Source organism: Paroedura picta, chromosome 1 (genome assembly GCF_049243985.1).
Source record: "Paroedura picta isolate Pp20150507F chromosome 1, Ppicta_v3.0, whole genome shotgun sequence".
NCBI lineage: Eukaryota > Metazoa > Chordata > Lepidosauria > Squamata > Gekkonidae > Paroedura > Paroedura picta.
In genome coordinates this window covers 166653280-166673127 of record NC_135369.1, presented here as the reverse complement: position 1 = coordinate 166673127, position 19848 = coordinate 166653280, and the positions used below count along the sequence as shown (strand labels likewise).

The 19848-nt window shown below is 45.6% G+C and overlaps 1 long non-coding RNA gene across 1 annotated transcript in view; it reads right to left on the bottom strand.

Moving 5' to 3' along the window:
* The window catches only part of LOC143820047 (uncharacterized), a 39559-nt gene that overhangs the window by 5285 nt on the left and 14426 nt on the right, over positions 1-19848 (bottom strand). The window contains exon 2 of the long non-coding RNA XR_013225219.1: positions 421-500. This is a non-coding gene — a long non-coding RNA (uncharacterized LOC143820047). The remainder of the gene's footprint in view (positions 1-420; positions 501-19848) is intronic.

Genomic DNA, 19848 nt, shown 5'->3' with positions numbered 1-19848 from the left:
TACCTAGAGATGTGACAGTTGACAGTTTCTGCTGCTATTCACTTAGACCAGGGGTAGTCAAACTGCGGCCCTCCAGATGTCCATGGACTACAATTCCCACAAGCCCCTGCCAGCATTCGCTGGCAGGGGCTCGTGGGAATTGTAGTCCATGGACATCTGGAGGGCCGCAGTTTGACTACCCCTGACTTAGACATTCAATTGCTTACAGGGATTTATAACAAATTTTAAGAAGTCTTTTCCTTTCTGGAGACAGCTGAAGGAATGTTACGAAGCACTGCCTGCAGACAGCAACATCTGAAGGAAGGGAATTCATGATAAGAGGTTTTGTGTCAAACCAGTATTTTGGAAACAGAGAGTGCCTTAGCTGCCAACTCTGATTCTTTTGTCCAGGATGCCTTTTCGGACAGCCTTGTTACTTACCCAGCTGCAGAAAAACCAATGTCAGCCTCCTCTCTCGTTTCTCCCATAATCAAGGAGAATCAGGACAGCTCTCACGTGAGCTAGGAAGAAAAGGGATGGCAGTGAGTGATACCTAAATAAAATCCAAAGCAAATGGCAGCCCAGTTGCATTGTTCGGCATTTGCGTTTATTCGGATCGGCCTCCCTCATTACAGTTATAGGTTTGGCATATTAGGACTTCAGGCAAGCACTGATGAAACGAAAGGTAATCATTCTTAACAAAAAAAGCCCACTCTGTGGTTGTTGTTGTTGTTGTTGTTATTTGATTTGTATACTGCCTTCCCAGCAAGCCAGCTCAGAGCAGCAGTGAACAACAATAACAGTAACAATAATGGAGATTAAAATTAATAACATAACATGAATAAACATGTTATCAAACCATATAAAACCACATTCCATATACTAGCAGCCTCAAATTAAATATATTTCTAGCATGGTCTCAGTTCAGAGGTGGGAGGGTTTTTTTATAGGGGGGGGCAGTGATGATTGTAGAATCACTGGCCTCAACCAATCAATTGGCAGAAGAGCCCTGATCTCCGTCCCAAGAGGTGTGCCTGACCTCAACCAAAGCCAGGGCTGCTACATCCCTAGTACCAGCCTGGCGGAATGACCTGCCAACAGAGAGCTCCCAAAGTTGTGAAGTACCTATAAAACTGCACTCTTCCTCCAGGCATTTGGATGAGGCCAAGGGTTGCACCTCTATAATCTGTATGGGCTCTAAGATGTCTACCATCCTCCTCCTAGCTGCTTCTGCCTGTGCTCTAGCTACAACTCTTTCAGGCAATGGCAATTTGTACAGCTTGGTATAGTGCTTAAGAACAGCAGCTTCTAATGTGGTGAGCTGGATTTGATTCCCTGCTCCTCCATGTGTAGGATGACCTTGGGCTGGTCACAGTCCTGTTAGAAACTGTGCTCACAGAGCAGTTTTTCTCAGAGCTTTCTCAGCCTCACCTGCGTCACAGGGTGTCTGTTGTGGGGAGAGGAAGAGAAGGCCACTCTGAGACTTTTGGGCAGTGCAAAGCATGGTATAAAAACCAGCTGTTGTTCTGCTTGTGTTACCCTGAGTTCACTAGAGGGACTTAAAGAGTTGGGGTATTTCTTGTAAGGAAGAAAAGGTGCAATTTCCCCAGGAGGATTGGGGGTCTGAAGCTGCAGGGAGAAGCCCCCTCCCCACAGAAGCACACCTTTGTTTGAAAACTATATCAATTAACATTTTAGGAAGTCCGCTGCCAGTTGTAACCTGATGCCTTCCATCGGGAGAATGAAAAGATACCAGAGACTTCTGTGTGGAACAGAAGATCTTCCAAGACAGCACAGCTGCAAGTTGGTGCTTCTGCAAGGGACTGCCTGGACAGAAGTCAAAAAAGGACTGAGACCCTGGTCTATCCAAATGCAACAGGCCTGAATTGGTGTAGTAGTTAGAAGTATGGACTTCTAATCTGGCAAGCCAGGTTTGATTCCACGCTTCCCCACATTCAGCCAGCTGGGTGATCTTGGGCTCTCCACTGCACTGATAAAGCTCTTCTGACCGAGCAGTGATATCAGGGCTCTCTCAGCCTCACCCACCCCACAGGGTGTCTGTTGTGGGGAGAGGAAAGGGAAGGCGACTGTAAGCCGCTTTGAGACTCCTTCAGGTAGAGAAAAGTCCCCTGGATACCACCTTGGTCTTGGTCTGCCTCCTGATTGAGTCCCAGGGGCTCAGTTGGCCTGCGACAAGAGAGCGTGGATTCTTCCACGTTTCCTTTGCCGTGGGTCTCATCAAGGCCTGTGTCAGACCAGGGCCATCTGGCAGGAAAGAGGCAGTCCATCCTGGCCTGGCTCCTTGCCACCTGCACTTGAGCACAGCATCCTGGAAGGGATAGAAAAATGTCCCACGAGGCTCCTCTACACTGCACAGTGTAGCAGAGCTGCCTGGGACACTTATTTTTATTTTTAAGAATGTGGGAAAGAGAGGAATCCCTCTTTCTTAAAAATAAAAAGACATGCCCTCAGCAGTTCTGCCATGCAATGGAACCTCACCAGCCCACCCCACCTGCCTCATCTGGAGGCACAAATCCAGGATGGACAGGGTGCAGCAGCCCAAATACTCCACTGCATGGACCTCCAAAGAGGCAGGGCAATCTGCCCAGGACTGGAAGCTGGTAGCAGAACGGTATGGCACTACTGGTATGGAGGTCTCTGTATTCCTCCTCCCCCCTGAATTTAGAAGAAGAGTTGGTTCTTATATGCCTCTTTTCTCTACTCGAAGGAGTCTCAAAGTGGCTTACATTCGCCTTCCCTTTCCTCTCCCCACAACAGACACCCTGTGAGGGAGGTGAGGCTGAGAGAGCCCTGAGATTACTGAAGAAGAGTTGGTTCTTATATGCCACTTTTCTCTACTCGGAGTCTCAAAGCGGCTTAAATTCGCCTTCCCTTTCCTCTCCCCACAACAGACACCCTGTGAGGGAGGTGAGGCTGAGAGAGCCCTGAGATTACTGCTCGATCAAACGGCTTTATCAGTGCTGTGGCGAGCCCAAGAGCATACATGAAGTCACTTTATGTTAAATCAGACTATTGATCTTTTGAAAGTATCTCTTCTCACAGCAGTGGGCTTCAAACTATTAAGGATTCTCCTAGCAACGTCAAGCACGTATTTTGCTTTGATTTGTTGTTCTTGTTTTTTTTTAGGTAGTCAGATCCCTTCCTCTTCAGAGACTGAACCAATACTTCTAGAATAAAAATATTAAACCACCATGACATGAAAAAATAATTGATTTATTGGAAACCCCTGACGAGAGGGGGGGGGATAGAAGCTCAAAAAGAAGGAAATGATGGTTCAGCTTTATCTGATGTCATCATGAAAAACAGAGGCTGTTTAAGGAAGGGATGTCGGCTAAATGCAGGGTCAGCTTTGCCTACACCACAAGATTTTCTGGGGTGAAACAGCTTTTCCAGACCCAAATGCGTATTAGAAATTCAGCCCAGATTCCATCTTTCCTTGATGTGAAATACTATGTAAATTAAGAGATCATTGGCTGCCTGATATAAGGGCACTTTGGATAATGAAGCTGATCCCTTACAACTTGAAATACAGGCAATATTTCCACTGAATCTTGACTATAATCTGTTGTTGGTTTGTAAGACCGGTCTGCCGCTGTCTCCCGTTCTTTACTTCCTGCTTTACTCCTTCCGTAGCTTGGTGAACTCTCACCACCCCCACCGTACTTATAGTTAGGGAGGAGGCAGGTCTCCCACCATGATGGGAGACCTCCCAACTCTGTTCTCCTGCTACTGCTTGGGGAAGTGCCTAGAGCAAAATGAGCGTGAAACTGGCACCGTGCCACAGCACGAAATCACTGTTGGTGACATACCAGGAAGTGACATCGCAGCTTCAGAGCGATGCTCCAAGAATTTCCCAGTCTACCATGGTGAACTTGGGGGATTCCTCAAGCATCATAGTGACACCATAATGTCACCACTCAGCATGTCACCAGAAGTGACGTCACGACATAGTGCCCTGTAATATCCCCAGCCCCCCCCCCCCTCAAAGGCTGCTAGGGGTTGCCAGCAGACTGCAGAAGACAAGCAACCCTACTTATAGTACAACTAGGTCTACGGCCCACTCTGTCCTCTTCAGCTAAGGAAGAAGACGGAGGAGGAGGTAACCAGAATAAAAATTACACTTAACCCATACATTCTGCTCATTAGCCCACAGTATTTGCCAAAAAGCCAGCTCAAATCTTTCTTGCGGCCAGAGCAAAGGTGGCAAGACACATGGAGCTACCAGCCTTCATGTGGGGGCCTAAAGTTCTCCCAGAATTATAACTAATCTGCAGACCTACAGAGCCAGCTTGGTGTACCAGTTAAGAGTGAAGGCCTCTAATCTGGAGAGCTGGGTTTAATTCCCCACTCTCCTTCCAATTCTCCACTCTCCCTATGTGCTTTCCTATGCATTTTGCTTTTGGCATTAGTGCTAATGACAGCCTTTCAAAGTCAAACTAGGTGTGATTGGGGGAAGCTATTGTGATTCTTGTATTCATTCCAATGTTTTCATTCCTTTCCTCTGCACGATTTTCCAGTTGCCTATATGATTCTGCTTTTCAGATGTTCAAATTAGGCAGAAGCATTCTGGAGACGAGAGAGCATTCCAGGAGACTAATGGATGATATTGAAATACATGATAACAGTTCTTTGCGGCCACTGATTTTATTTAGCTTGTATAAAAAGATGCCTTTCCAAATAGAAATGCATCGCTTTCCCGCCCATAAAGGGTGAGATTAAATACTCCATAAATATGATTCTAACCTTCTTTCTCCAAGCAGGAAGGGGGAAGAGGCCACAGAAGCAAAGCAATTCTAGATTCAAAAGTACAGAACAAAAAAAAAACAGAGGGGGGGGGATATTTATAAGACCTGACCAAAAGAGAGCCTTTTCTTAGAGCAAGTAATTGTAGCCTTCAGTAGGTGAGGAGAACAGCCCAGACAGAAACAGGCCAGTCCTATGAAGGTGTAGTATCGTGAACACAGGACACCTCAGCTTGGCTGCAGTCTGACAAAAGGCTTTATTCAATTCTCTGGCCCAGTCTCTCTTTAGCGGGGCCTTCTTGCAGTCATTCTTTCATGATAGCTTGTACCAGACTGCTCTACAGGAACCTTGCAGGGCCAAAATACTGCAAAGCAGTAACTTGCCCCCTAGAGGCTAAAAAGGTAAAGGTATCCCCTGTGCAGGCACTGGGTCATGTCTGACCCTTGGGGTGACGCCCTCTAGCGTTTTAATTGTTTTAATGATGTGTTTTTGTTGGTTTTAATGGTTTTTAGGATCTAATTTTATTAAAAGGTAAAGGTGTAGGTATCCCCTGTGCAAGCACCGGGTCATGTCTGACCCTTGGGGTGACGCCCTCTAGCGTTTACACGGCAGACTCAATACTGGGTGGTTTGCCAGTGCCTTCCCCAGTCATTACCATTTACCCCCCAGCAAGCTGGGTACTCATTTTACCGACCTCGGAAGGATGGAAGGCTGAGTCAACCTTGACCCAGCTGCTGGGATTGAACTCCCAGCCTCATGGGCAGAGCTTCAGACAGCACGTCTGCTGCCTTACCACTCTGCGCCACAAGAAGCTCTTATAGAGGCTACTTGTATACATTACAACAGGCTTTTCAGAGAAGGAGGTCGCACTGAGTTTCATAAGTCTGTCACTCAAACAATGCTAGGCAATCCCCCCTCAGCACAATTCAAATTCAGCTCAGTATTTCTGAGCTTCCCAGGTAAGCATTCAGCAGAATCTTGTCTGTTCACTGGGAGTTCTTTCCCTGTTCATAATATTGATGCATTCATGCCATGCACCACATTCATTTTAACAAGAAACAGTCAAGAGAATTGATTCAAACAGAACAAATATCTCCCCCCCCCACACTCACACACATATACAGAGTCTGCTTGATTGCACTGTCAAAGTAATCACTGAGTAAGGGGGTTATCATTTTAAAAGTTCTCCCTACGCACCAATCAAGTAGCTGGGCATAGGCAACTGGTCCGTTGAATGCTGACTGCACAACTACAGAACCTAGTTTAAGATTCTGAGCTGGAAATTAATTTCTGCAGGAAATGTCAATTCAACACGGCCTGTATGTTACAATCTGAGCAAATTCATATTCCAAACCAGACGGTGGGAAGAGGCAAGCTGGGGATAACTCCCCTGGAATTATTGCTCATCTCTGGGATAAAGCGATCAGTTCCCTTGGAGAAAATGGCTACTTGTGAGGGTGGACTCCATAGAAGAAGGAGAAAGAGAAGAAGAGTTGGCTCTTATATGCCGCTTTTCTCTACCTGAAGGAGACTCAAAGTGGCTTACAGTCGCCTTCCCTTTCCTCTCCCCACAACAGACACCCTGTGGGGTAGGTGAGGCTGAGAGAGCCCTGATATTCCTGCTCGGTCAGAGCAGTTTTCTCAGTGCTGTGGTGAGCCCAGGGTCACTCAGCTGGTTGCATGTGGAGGAGTGCGGAATCAAACCTGGCTCGCCAGATTAGAAGTCCGCACTCTAGCATTATAGCATTATACTCCACTGAGATTCCTCCCTGTCCCAAATTCTGCCCACTTCCGAAGTCACCCCCAAAGTGTCCAGGTATTTCACAGCCTAGAGCTAGCAACCCTAACTCAGACTCCTCTGCAAACCAACTCTATGAAACCTCTTTACATGCTGATTTAGAGCGTTTCTGGACAAGTAAGCTGTCTTCTGGTGGAACTGTGTCTTTCTGTAGACACTGACCAAAACATCATCCCAGGGTAGCTTAGTCAAGAGTAGATGTCCTTGGCTGACACCAGGGTAGTGGTATATCCACTAATGTAGGTACATACTTTTAGAACCTTGTCAGGGTCCGGGGTTTCTTGTTTCTTCTCTGCCATGATGTCGGGAGCTGAAGACCAGGCCAGGAAAGATAGTTCTCAGGATAGGCAGCATCTCAGAACGGAGTCCTGTTGAATTACTTGCATTCACGACTCCCGGGTTCAGAATAGTTTCCTCACTATGCTGAGCCCCGCCTCCTCACAGACGCCGACTGCCCCATTTAAATATCCTTCCTCTCCTCGTCCCCACCTCCCGAGCCCTCAAGAACCTCCCACCAGTTCTTCTGGGCACGCCTGTTCTGCATTATCTGTTCTGCCCTCACTTTGAGCCGGCCGCGACCAGTCTGTCGGCGTTCTTCGTTTCCTTTCTTTTCACTTTCCTCCTTCGCCTCTCCCGCGTATGGGCCGCTCTGTGGCCGCTGCTCCCTGTTCCCGAGAGACTGCTACTCTGCCTGTGGTGAGAGGGTCTTTGTCTGCAAGTCGGGCCATTCCCGACAAACCTTGACTGCAGTGCTTCTACAAGAGTTCCCTTTCTGTGGAAATGTTTCCTTCAAAGCGCAAAATGAGTAAGCAAGTCTCATCCCATCCTACCATCTCCACAGATGGTTCCACCTGGTTCTCAGAAGAAACTCCCAATGAGCTCAATCGAGCTTGCTAGCCACAACCTGCATTTTGGACCCACCTGCTAAGCCCGTGGCGTGGGATTCTTGTCTTCTGACACAAATTTCAGCTCTGATGGCACATTTGCACCAAGGCTTGCACATTCCAGGCCTTTTCATTGGTGATTAGACCTTATACTCAACCTGTGATTTTGTCAGTATGGTTCAACAAGCACAGAAACTTTTAAAATTTGATCTGCGTTCCAAATTAATTACATAGGTACTCAGTGGTTTAATTGTAGTATCATAAAAACTGCTGTGCAGAAAGTGGTGATAAGAGAAATGGACCTAGATAGTATTCATATATATATATATATTTATTGACTTGGAGGAGGGCATCTTGGGCTCATGGAAGACATGCACACATTTCAATTGGCTTCAGCACAGCTTTATTATTCCTCCAGAGGAGTGTTGGCACAGCATGGGAGAGGGAACCTGACTTGTAGTCAGCTGACCACAAGAACCTGGATCCCAGTGGTGCCCTGGAGCCCATCCAGTCCCCCTGCTGGGAACACAGATCCCCTTGCCACTGGATTCCTACCGAAGGGAAGTTAAGTCTTTGCCGCTTTTAAGCATCATATTCCAATAATCTTAAAACCTACCATATAACCTAAATAGTGTGACAAATACATTTTAAGAGATCTCTCCATGCATCAATTGACCCATAAGAGCCTTGATTGTAGCAATTAATCAATGGTCGCCATCTGTTCTCTGGACACATCTTGCCTGTAAAAATTTTTTTCTCTTGAATACTTAGTTGCAATTATTTTCTTCATTAATATTGTGTCCTATTTCCTTAGATATTCCGATGCATGGGGGACAATTTCCACAAGAGGGCAATTCTGGCTGCTGCCTGCATAGTAATAAATTACCATTCTATCTGGTACAGATATGGGGACTATCCCTACGAGAGCCAGGCGTGGATCTTTCTCAATTTGCTTACTTAGGTTCTTACTCATGACCTCCAATACTTGAACTCTAGACAACTCCTCCAAATGTATAAACAGCTGCCAGTTGATTTTTTACAATCCCCATGGTCATTAGATACTGAAATGAATGTGCTAATCTGGCAGGACCACCTGGGTCATCTAGTCCACTGCTCCGTGCAGGACACTCACAACCCAATTTGCAGGATTCATTGAGCTCTGACAGAATGTCATACCCCCGCTACCACCTCCCGTCTCCCAGGAGTTGCCACAGCAACCAGGGCCTGCAGCTGAGCCAGCTCTGGCAGAAAAGAGAGGGGCCTCTGAATGTGCAGCAGGGGAAGGCAGCACAAGTCAGCCAGGCTCTTAGAATCATAGAATAACAGAGTTGGAAGGCACCTCATGGGTCATCTAGTCCAACCCCCTGCACTATGCAGGACACTCACATCCCTATCGCTCATCTACTGTAACGTGCCATCCCTTTGCCTTCATAGAATCAGCCTCTCCGTCAGATAGCTATCTAGCCTCTTTTTAAAAATTTTCAAAGCTGGAGAACCCACCACCTCCCCACCACTCCCGAGGAAGCCTGTTCCACTGAGAAACCGCTCTGTCAGGAACTTCTTCCAGATGTTTAGATGGAATTTCTTTTGAATTAATTTCATCCCATTCATTCTGGTCTGTCCCTCTAGGGCAAGACAGAACAATTCTGCTCCATCCTCCGTACGGCACCCTTTTAAATACTTGAAGATGGTTATCAGATCGCCTCTCAGTCATCTCCTCTCTTCCCAAGAGCCATCTTTAGTGCATCCGCAGATGCATTCCAGCCCTGACAGCTCACCTGAGTGGCTCAGGCGGAGCAGAAGCGTGGTGTTTGCTGAACGCCGAAGGAGCCAGGGACTGCAGGCAGAGACTGCAGGCACACTGTCAAAGTAGATGGGGCCCAGCTGGGATAGCTCCTGGGGAGGATGAGTGAGTCCTCCCCCAGGTGCAGCCAATTAGCTGGGCTGCTTTTAGGAGAGACAGCAGCAGCTATTCGGTGTGGGTACAATCTTTGCAGAAACCCTCCTGTCTGGCTTGGATTCCTTGGTCTGAACTTCTGACTCCCATCGGCTTCCCTGACTCCTGGCAAACACCTTTTGACTATGCATCTGGTAATAGGACTGGTTTTGTTGAATATATGCTTATCTGGACTGACCTTGGCTTTCCCTCGACTACTCTTTGCCTCGCCCTTAACTCTGCTTGCTTTGAGTCCTAATGACTTGGACTAGACTTTGACTTTACTCTGGTATGGACTCCAGCTAGGCTCTGCAGCCCAGGCACCTCCTGCCCCTAGGTGTGGCCAGCTAGGTCAGCATACAGGGCCTGTGTCCTCTGGGGGCTCATTCCAGCAGTTTGAGGCCAGGACCAAAAAGGCCCTGGCCCTATTTGAGGCAAGGCCAACCAATCTTGTCCTGGGACCACCAGCCTGTTGGAACCAGCAGAGCATAGCACTCTTCAGCGGATATATTTGGAGAGGCAGTTCCTCAGGTACATTGTGCCCAGCCCTTGAATGGCCTTAAAGATCAAAAACAGCACCTTGAACCTAATCCAGTTGCCAGTTTTCTGGTTGTTTTGAAATAAGAATCGCTAATAATTGATATCAGAGGAGGCTTCTTGGTTTTAAGTAGCTGCCAAACAAACAAACAGCACCTGCCATACAAACAGAACGTCAACACATTAATCTTTTCCCAGCACAGAGATGTGGTAATGAGAAAAATATAACTATATTTATAACAATCAGGCTAACGGATTTTTGTGTGTGAAGACAACTCAGTACATTAGTAAGAATGATAATCAGTGAGTGGAAAAGGAACAGTTTTTGAACAGTGCACAAAGGAGGTTAGAGTTAATTAAATGATTTGAGACCCATCAAGACACTAAAGTTCCTCTAGCCCTCCATGTTAATAAATAGAATATTGAAGAGATTAAATTAATATTAAAGGGATTAAATTAACAGTATAATTACCCAGCACTTTCTGCCCTAATGATTCAAGAAAAAATATCTCAGTGCGCTACATTCAATGAACTTTGAATGAAACAGCAACACCATAATAAATGTATGGAGACAGGCGTGATTCCACTTCATGACATGTGTAACAGTTAGGCTGCTGGAGACCAAGGTCCAAATCCCGCTCTTAAACTATCTGGTTATCCTTGGGCCTTTCACTTTGGGCCAAGCTAGACATTACTGCATCCATGGGCCAGCCTGTGGATGCTACTGCCATTGTAATAACTGGCAGTCTTCAAGCAAAGGTTGGATACACACTTTTCTTGGATGCTTTAGGATGCTTTGGGCTGATCCTGCGTTGAGCAGGGGGTTGGACTAGATGGCCTGTATGGCCCCTTCCAACTCTATGATTCTGTGATCTTGTGCAGAGCCTCTTGTGGCGCAGAGTGGTAAGGCAGATGTCTGAAAGCTTTGCCCATGAGGCTGGGAGTTCGATCCCAGCAGCCGGCTCAAGGTTGACTCAGCCTTCCATCCTTTCGAGGTCGGTAAAATGAGTACCCAGCTTGCTGGGGGGTAAACGGTAATGACTGGGGAAGGCACTGGCAAACCACCCCGTATTGAGTCTGCCATGAAAACGCTGGAGGGCGTCACCCCAAGGGTCAGACATGACTCGGTGCTTGCACAGGGGATACCTTTACCTTTACCTTTACCTTTATAATGCTGTAGGGAGCCTGATCCTGATAGGTCTCACAGTGCAGGGGGTTGAGAGGCTCCCACCCCCATGCTTTTTCAAAGTGGGATTGTGGGATGACAACACCCAGTTTACTGTGCGCAGGCTCAATCAGGATGTGGTTCTCAGAACATTTTTCAATCACTTTAAAATGGCAGCTGTAGTTCAACAATATTGACATACCAAGCTATTAGAGATTTCTCTAGAAATCTCCTTCCTAAAGTCTCTCCTGTATTTCATTCCTCCCAGTCTCTGGTCCCTGCTTAGAGAAGGAGGAGAGCTCGACTCACCCAGGACATCTCCTGCTAGATCTATTAGCCTTTGTATGAAGGTGGGCTGAGGTATGTCTGAAAAGCAATCTAACTGACTTCCCTACCTCCTGCCTGTTCTCTGTCCAGAGATAGAAACAAGCCTTTTACAACTCAAAGTGAAGGTTTTGCTCTTAACAAACCTCCAAAGGGGGGGGGGGGCGTACATTTCTTCCCACTTACAAAAAGAGAATTTCAAGAGCAGTTTGCTAAAAGCACTGAGACAAAGAACAAACATTTCTTTAATGACATTCGGAGCAGGAAACCAGAGAAATAATAGGGCCTTTGTATGACCAAGGAATAAAGGGATGTGGAGATGGCAGAAAAGCTCAATGAATGTTTTGCTTCTCGTTTCACTGTGGGGCGTGTACTCATCCACAACCACTATTTTAAGGAAGGGAGTCTGCAGAACTGAGCCAAATTGAGATAATAAGGCAGAAGTTCTAGACCTGTTGGAGATAAAGTATACACCCAAGATTTCATAGAGAAATCAAAATTGAGATGGTTGATCAACTAACCCAGTGGTCCCCAACCCCCGGTCCGGGGACCAGCACCGGTCCATGGATCAGTCGGTACCGGGCCGCAGCTCCTCCTCGTCCTCCTCCCTGGCTGCTGCCTCGGGGGCTGCCCTGCCACTCTGCCGCCAGCTCACCTTTGGTTCTGTCCGGTGGCTGCCATGGCTGGGGCTCCCCCTCAGCGTGGCACTGTGCATCTGCTGCTGGCAGCGCCCCTCAGTGGGCAGCAGGAAGTCAGGGGTGCCGGCGGGAAAGGAAGCGGAGCAGGGGCTCGGGCGGTGGTGGCGATGTCCCTTAGCAAAAGACTACCCCCCCGGGGCCTCAGTAAAATTGTCAAGCATTGACCGGTCCCCGGAGATAAAAAGGTTGGGGACCACTGAACTAACCCATTTATGTAACCCAGCCTTTCTCAACATTTTTACTATTGATAAACCCCCTGAGACATTCCTCAGGCTTCAAGAAAGCCCAGGCGTGGTGCAATGGTGCAGAATATGGTTGGGAAGCATAGTTGTATACATGTCCACTTGGGGCCTTTTCCCTTCCCACCTCTTCCAGGCCCATCATTTGCCATTTTGGGAAGGAGGAATGATTCAGCATGACATATTTGATCATATCACCAGATAAATGTTTAACAAATTTAAAAAATTATATACAACATTAATTAACTCTCACCCATGGCCATCAAGAAACCCCTGGGTTCCACAAAATCTTGGTTGAGATAGTCTGATGTAACCTATCAGTAAATTCAGCTGTGGTACCAGAAGACTGGAGAGTAGCAGAATCTTAAAAAGGGATACATAAGGGTGGGAAATTACAGGGCAGCTGTTCTGGGCAAATTAGTATATACTGTAATCAAAAATAGAAATAAAAAGTACATAGAGGAACAAACCATGCTGAGGGAAAATCAGCATGGCTTCTACAATGCTAGGTCCTGTGACACCAACCTTTTAGAGTTCTTTGAGAAAGAGAATAAGCATGTAGATTACAGTGACCTGATAGATATTATATTCTTGGACTTTCAAAAGGCTTCTGATAAGATACCTTACTCATAGTGTAAACTTATCAGTCATGGGATAAAAGGATGGGTTCTTGTATGGACTGAAAATTGGTTAAATGTCAAGAAGCAGGAATAAATGCACAGGTCTCACAATGGAAGGAAATAAGCGGTGGGGTCCTATAACTATTGGGACTGGTAACTAAGTAATTTGTTGATATGTTATCTGGAATTAGGGGTTAGTAGCATAGTGGCCATGTTTGCAGATTACACACATTTATTCAGGATGGCGAAAACCAAGAATGACTGTGAAGAACTCCTATTAGTACCTCCATAAATTGGGTGATTGGGCAGTAATTTGGCAGCTGAAATTTAGTGTAGGTAAGTGTACAGCGTTTTGGAGGAGGAGAACTATCAGGCATTGCCCTGTCTTGAGGCCCTGCCTCCTAACCTCTAGAAACATTCCCAATTCAGGGGTCAGTGACCTCCAGGTGGGGCCTGGAGACCTCCAGGAATTGGAAATAGTTTGCAGACTGTACAGATCAATTTCCCTGGCAAAAAGGGTGACTCAGGATGGGGAACTGTGTGGCCTTGGACCCCACTGAGGATCAGGGATTGAAAGAGACTGGAGAAAATGGCTTCTTTGGAGAGGGGGACATGCCATTAAACCTGGAGAAGCCAGGCTACAGGTAGGATGTGGAAATCTCCCGTAATTATAATTACTCTCACATGGAGATGATGGGGGGGGGGGGGACTGCATGGCATTAGAAGTACAGATGCCAGCCTCCAGAAGGATCCTCAAGTGACAAAATTGGCTACCCTGAAGGGGGATCTCCAGGGGATCATAATTCACCGAGGTCCCTCCCCACCTAAATCCTGCCCACTACTAGCCCCACTGCCAAAGTCTCCAGATATTTTCCAACCCAGAGCTGGCAACCCTTCCCCCCAAAGCTTTTTAGACATGGAGGAGGGAGCGGGGAGGGAGAAGAGAGAAAGAGAGAGACAGAGAGAGAGAGAGAGAGAGACAGAGATTCGTAGGGGGGAAGGGAAGGGAAGGGAAGGAAGGGAAGGGAAGGGGAGGGAGAAAAAAAAGGAGAAAGACTCTCCCCTGCCCTCCACTTTTTAGGGGATGTGGAGGAGCGCCCCAAGGCTGCTCTAGGCCCTATGGGGCTCTCGGGTGGTCTTTCCCGCCCCCTCCATGTACTGGAACATGTTGTGCCAAGACCCGTACAGCCTATGGCAGCCCCAGTTGTGCTGGGAGGTATTTTGGGGATCTTTGCATCAGCAGGTCCATTCGGGCAAGCAACGGGTATTTCCAGGAACTTCCTGGGCCCCTCCAGATCCAGATGGGTGGTGCAAGGCCTGCAGAGGCTGTTTCAGGCATGTTCAGGACTGGGACAGGCATTTGTGGGGCTTTCTGCCCCCCCTGGACCTGGACAGACAGTGCTAAGGCCTGCAGAAGCCTTGGCAGGCCTGTTTGGGTCAGGAGCAGGCATTTGCAGGGCTTTCCTGTCTCCCTCAAAGTTGGCCGGGACATGCAAAGGCCTTTCTATGCCGCTGCAGGCCCCATCCTGCTGGTGGGCGCCTGTTTCCCGGCCCCCTGCACCTACCCCTAGGACCTTGGGTGAGGGGCCTTAGAGGCCCTATTGGGCTCCCTGTGGCTGATCTGCCTCCCAGCTACCCCTTTCTGGCTTACCTTTCGGAGGTGGGACAGCAGAGTGGGCCGGCCTTTCTTCTGGGTGGAAGAAGGGGGGGGGGGGTAGCGAGAGGTGAGCCAGACTCATCATTGGCTGGCTGTCAGTCAGAGGAGGGTCTCTATTGGGTGCCTACACCTACAGATGGCCAATTGGCTAGTGGGTAAGTTGTTCTTATGCAACTTGGGGGTTATATGTTGAGTGATGTGGACATCTTTATTGTACACACAATGTTTCCTGTGCAATTCAATCTCAAGTGAATATAAACAAATCCCAATTGCTGGGTTTTCCTATTTATCTCTGGAATTTGTTAACCATTTTCAGTATGCTTTATGTAAATTTACTCTTACACTTCGCCTATGAGTATTGAACTGATGATTTCCATTCCATGCCATTGTATCTGATGAAGTGTGCATGCCCACAAAAACACATACCTTGAATAATGGTCTTAAGGTTGCCCCTAGATTCTAAATTTGTTCGGCTCCAGACCCACATGGCTTCCCACTTGAATCTTATTTTAGTTTAGCTATATATGACTTGTGCTATAAGAATGTAAATAGATTATCCTTTGGCATCCCTTTCTAGAATGGTTTCAAAAGAATACTCAACAGAACCTGAAGAATTATCTTATCTAAATAGTAAGCCCCCCACACACACATATACTCAGTATCTTTGCTCTTTTTGTCTACTTCCAGGGCACAAGTGCTGTATAACACTGAAACAGACTGATGGGGAAGAAGAAAAATAAGAGTTGGTTCTTATATGCCACTTTTCTCAACCCGAAGAAGTCTCAAAGCAGCTTACAGTCGTCTTCCCTTTCCTCTCCCTACAACAGACACCCTGTGGGGTGGGTGAGGCTGAGAGACCCCTGATATTCCTGCTCAGTCAGAACAGCTTTATCAGTGCAGAGGTGAGCCCAAGGTCACCCAGCTGGCTGCATGTGGGGGAGTGCAGAATCGAACCCAGCTCACCAGATTAGAAGTCTGCACTCCTAACCACTGCACCAAACTGGCAGAAAATACAGTTTAAAACTTTCCAAAGGACTGAATTGTATCTTTAAAAAAAATGCGATACATACCAAATAAATGGCCACAATTCTAGGAACTGTTCCAAAGCAAGACATGAAGGCTTTGACATTAATTAACCTTCCCACAATTAATTTCACATGGGAAGATGGAGTAATTCTTTTTAAGCAATAATTTTGGTGGGAAAATGCCAATTAATTATAAGCAGGAATGGCTCTGAGTGAAGGGGAGAGGGGGAATCCTGTAAGCCTGAGTCACAAGTTCCACAAAAGGCAACAAAAAGTGGCTGGAGGCAGACAATCTATTCTACTACGAACCCCAGAAACCTATTGGGGAACACTCTACAGTTAGCTATGTTCCTAACTGCATTTATGAGTTTACACAGAATGAATGTCTATAAGCATTGTTATGGTGAATAGAATTTCTTTTTCTTTATATATAGCCATTGATTCCTAAGATTCACTTTTTCCAAGAAGAAAAATGTCTCTTTCATTCCTTTTTGATTTCTCTTTATCATTTCCTGTTTATATCACACGGTGCTGCTCTGTGCGCCCTTTCATAAATTCAGCCATTGTAGATTTTTAAATATATCTATTATTATGTACACTGCCATGGATTGCAACACCCAGAGTTCAGGTTTTACCCTGGGGCCCAGATTTTAAGTTGTATTGCCTAAATATGAGTTATATATATATGTGTTTGTGTGTGTGTGTCCTATTTTGATTACACAACCCTTGTTGAATTAAACACAACTTGTATTTTAAGTTGTACTTATGAATGATTCTAGGTAATCTAAGGGTCTGGGAAATTATTTTGATATTGCATTTCCTTTTATTTTGCATAATGACCCTTGGTTAGAAGATTGAGGAAGAGACAGGGGTTACATAAAGAAGGCAAGTTTACAACAGTAAAAGCACAGCACCACTTATTTAACTAATAAGCCTCAAAGGTCCTTCAGAAGATACAAGTCTTCAGATTCATCTTGAAGATCTTTAGAAATATGATTGTTTCACTGGGTCTGTTTCTACACTAGCAATAAGGAGGTGGTAAGCTCCCCTCACTGGCAGTCTTCAAGCAAAGGTTGGATACACACTTTTCTTGGATGCTTTAGGATGCTTAGGGCTGATCCTGCGTTGAGCAGGGGGTTGGACTAGATGGCCTTTTTGGACCCTGTCAACTCTATGATTCTATGATTCTATAATATTGTTCAGATTTGCATTTTAAAAAAAGATGACTTTATTGCTTGTTTTCACCCTGAAATCCACTTCTTCAACCACAGATCTGAATTACTCCCTCACCTGCTCCACAGTAAAGGAAAACCAGATTTCATCTTTTCAAGTGGGGTCTAACGGGGGGGTCTAATTCGGGGCTGCTCAGTGTGAAAAAGCATACATTTGAGTTTTTTGCCACACCTGCCATTTTGAATCATTCAGCCACAACCGTTTTCCCATTGACTTCCTCCCACTCCCTCCCCTCCTGTTCTGAAAAACCCACCTTCTTTTTTAAAAAGGATGATCAAGTTACAAAGCTTTTTCTAAGTTTTTTTAAAGCAGTCTTGCATAGTAGTGTATGTTATAATCCAGAGTTGTTTTTTTTTAAAAATTATATTAAAGGCATTTGTGGGGGGAAGGGGGGAGGTGCACCAAATGGTTGGATTAAGGGGTGCAATGAAAACAAAAGTGCAAGCAAGGCACCATTTTGCACAAAACACATGTTTTGAAAAGGGGAAGGGAACAAAGCATGATGGGAGGCTTCCTCCATCAGGCTCAGTGTGGAAAGCATATCACAAATTTCAGTCTGGGAAATGAGAGCAGGGAAGCCCAAACGTGGAAACGCTACTTGCAGCATCCAAAGGAAATCCAAAGCGAAGCTAAAAGAAAATATGTCTCCTAATGCAGAAATGGTCATTCTGATAAAAGAAGTTTTATAGTCAGAGGGAGATAATTTTATCTATCTATCCACCTATACATCGATCCATCTGGCTTATATACCACCTGGCTCAGGGCGGTTCACAGTAAGACATACAGTTAAAAATACTAAATAACATCAAAATGCAAAATACGTTTCCCAACAGCTGGCACAACTGACCGTTTTAGCCAACACTGCATCAGAAATGGCGGCAATCATCTTCAACTATAACTAAACCCTCCATATCTCAGCACTTCGGTTCCCAGGTGTGTAATACCAGTAGGCAATGTTAGCCCAAGGCGGCAATGTTGGGTACTGGAGGAGGACCCAATAGTATTTACCACTCTGTAGCCCAGCCTCAACCAAAAGCCTGGCCGAAGAGCTCCATCTTGGAAGCCCTGCGGAACCCAGTGAGGTCCATCAGGGCCCTTAGCTCTTCCGGGAGCTCATTCCACCAGATAGGGAAAGAGTAATTGGGAAAGCTCCCCCCAAGATATCTGCCAGTCAAATATCTGCTAACCTTGGTTCCTGGAGGAAGGCCCCCTTGTGGACTTCAAGCCATAGGCCTAAGTCATCTAGGACTTTAAAGATGATATATCAAATCTATGGGAGTGTGTGGACATTGCCTGGACATTGCGGGGCTGCTACATCATTCCAAGTATGTATAAATGTTATCTCCTTGAAAGGAACACCTTCCTTTGTTTTAACCTGGGAGATGCCTAATAAAATCAATGTTCTATCATTTTCTCTGGTTTCTAGTGTGGTTCTGTGCTGGTTTTTGATCTTGTCCCTTTTTCACTTCCATCTAACCCCAACACTTTGACATATAATGAAAATAAAATCTGAAAATGAGACCAATATCATTCCTGGCCTATTTGCAAGTAGTTTCCTGTGTTATTTAAAACCACTGGTGGTCTGCAAAGCACTTCACAGAAGTCACCTGATGATTTTTCCATTTGTTTTCTTCCTGTTCACATGAATATTGTCCAGGTAAATAATGCCTTTATCAAGTCCTTATATAACAACTCAGAACAGAAATGCCCTTGCTGTTAAAATGTTATGTGCACTGTGAAATTGTTAACAGGTAAAATTGTTAAAGGACCTCTGGACTAGTAATTTAAAAAAAAAATCTGGAAATGCAGTTATGTGGGAAATGCAAAAAAGAACCTGCAATTATGCAGCCATTTAAATTGCTGTATAATCACATTATATATGGCACTGTGCTCCACTTACATAACGTTTTTGGCTGAATCCACTGAGTAATTATTCTGTACAAGAGCTGAACAAAATTTAAACCTTAACAGTTACAGTTCAAAGCTGAATTACATTCTTGTAATATCTTGAATTCAATGGACTTGGAAAGATGTAACTCTACTTTGGATTGCACTTAGGAAGATCTAGATCCTGGAAAATGCTTCTGGAGAGAAGTTGGTCAAGGGAAGATCTGAAATGGGGAAGACTGGTTAGACTTAATGTCCCTCAGAGAGTACTCTCACTGAAGTATAACTGGATTTGTTGGGATGTGTGTTGGAGGGAAAGGGGTAGAGATTCATGATTATCAGCGCTTCTTATTGATAGATTGCTTGCTCCACCCCCAGGTATGCAACTGTGAGCTCCTTGGAAGAAGAAAAAAATGTATCAGATGCTCTACCCCAGAGAACAGAATAGGAGCCATTCAGAATAATCTCGGATGGCTTAGCCCTGCCTTTCCATCGGTATGGCTGTATACAAAGCGGCAGTGTAGTTTCCTTGTAAGTTAACATAAAACTGGAGCGTTCATGCCTCTGAGGGAAAGTATAATGAACTTTGCATTTTAATTAATTTATTTATTTCTTGCTTCTTGCAGCAAGAATCTAGGTTCTCCTGGTGGCTGAACTGCTAAATATAATAGCCAAAAATTAATGCAATGGGGATTACGTCACATAGCCATTTCTCTGCAACTTAGTTATATGGCAGGTAAATGAGTTTTAAATGGGAAGAGGCTCCAGAATGAGAGACAACTAATTGTTTGTGTTACTTAAATGTGCAACTCCCCCACCAATAAAAAAAACAAAAACTGCACAGAATAATCCCTTCAGTCCTGAAGAGAGCTTTAATCAATTTGCTGGAGCATGCTTTCACTAATGCTGTAGCAAGCCCGTCTTTAATCAGTACAAGACTGCACCAATTTCGGATAATTGCTGTTCATCATTTTGTAGCATTTCTTATTTTCAGAAATGGAGCTCAAGTTTTTATCAGTGTATGCAGCAAAGCAGGTGGATGCTATCATGATATCCCTTATAAACACACACCATCTGCTTCTGAGAAAAACTTCTGAAGCAT